Source organism: Schistocerca americana, chromosome 3 (assembly GCF_021461395.2).
Source record: "Schistocerca americana isolate TAMUIC-IGC-003095 chromosome 3, iqSchAmer2.1, whole genome shotgun sequence".
Taxonomy (NCBI): domain Eukaryota; kingdom Metazoa; phylum Arthropoda; class Insecta; order Orthoptera; family Acrididae; genus Schistocerca; species Schistocerca americana.
Window position 1 is genome coordinate 473,671,333 of NC_060121.1, and position 909 is coordinate 473,672,241.

Here is a 909-nt window from a genome sequence, read left to right on the forward strand (position 1 = left end):
CAAACGCGGCCTCTTGAGCTGGTCCCCACTCAAAACGCACCCCTTTTTGGGGCAGTTTATTTAGAGGAGCCGCCAACTGAGCAAACTTAGGGACCAACGGCCTAAAATAATTCGCCATCCCTATGAACTTGGCAATCCCTCGCTTATCAGTGGCCGGCGGTAGGGCTCTCAAGGCCTGGGTAAGCCTTATGATCTAGTATCTAGTTTCGGAATCTCTGCCTGACCATGATGTAATCTAACTGAAATCGTCGCATATTATTTGGCCTTTTCCAAGTATACCTCCTCCTCTTGTGATTTTTGAACACAGCATTCGCTATTACTGGTTTAAATTTGTTAGAAAACTTAATTAGTCTCTGTCCTCTTTCATTCCTTGATCCAAGCCCATATTCTCCTGTAACCTTATCTTGTACTCCTTCCCCTACAACTGCATTCGTCCCCCATTGCTTAGAATTTCGTCCTCCTTTATCTAATGTATTACACTTTATATATCCTCATATACTTTTTCTGTCACTTCATCTTCAACTTGTGACGTCGGTATGTATACCTGAACTGTCTTTGTCGATGTTAGTTTGCTGTTGATTCCAATAAGAACAACTCTCTCACTGAACTGTTCACAGTAACACACTCTCTGCCTTACTTTCCTATTCATAACGAATCCTACGCCCGTTATACCATTTTGTGGTGCTGTTGATATTACCCTATGCTCATCTGACCAGAAATCCTTGTCTTCTTTCCATTTCACTTCACTGACCCCTACTATATCTAGACTGAGCGTTTGAATTTACCTTTTCAGTCTTTCAAGCTTCCCTACCACGTTCAAGTTCCTGACATTCCACGCCCTGACTCGTGGAACGTTATCCTTTCATTGATTATTTAATCGTTTTCTCTTGGTCACCTCGCCATTGGCAG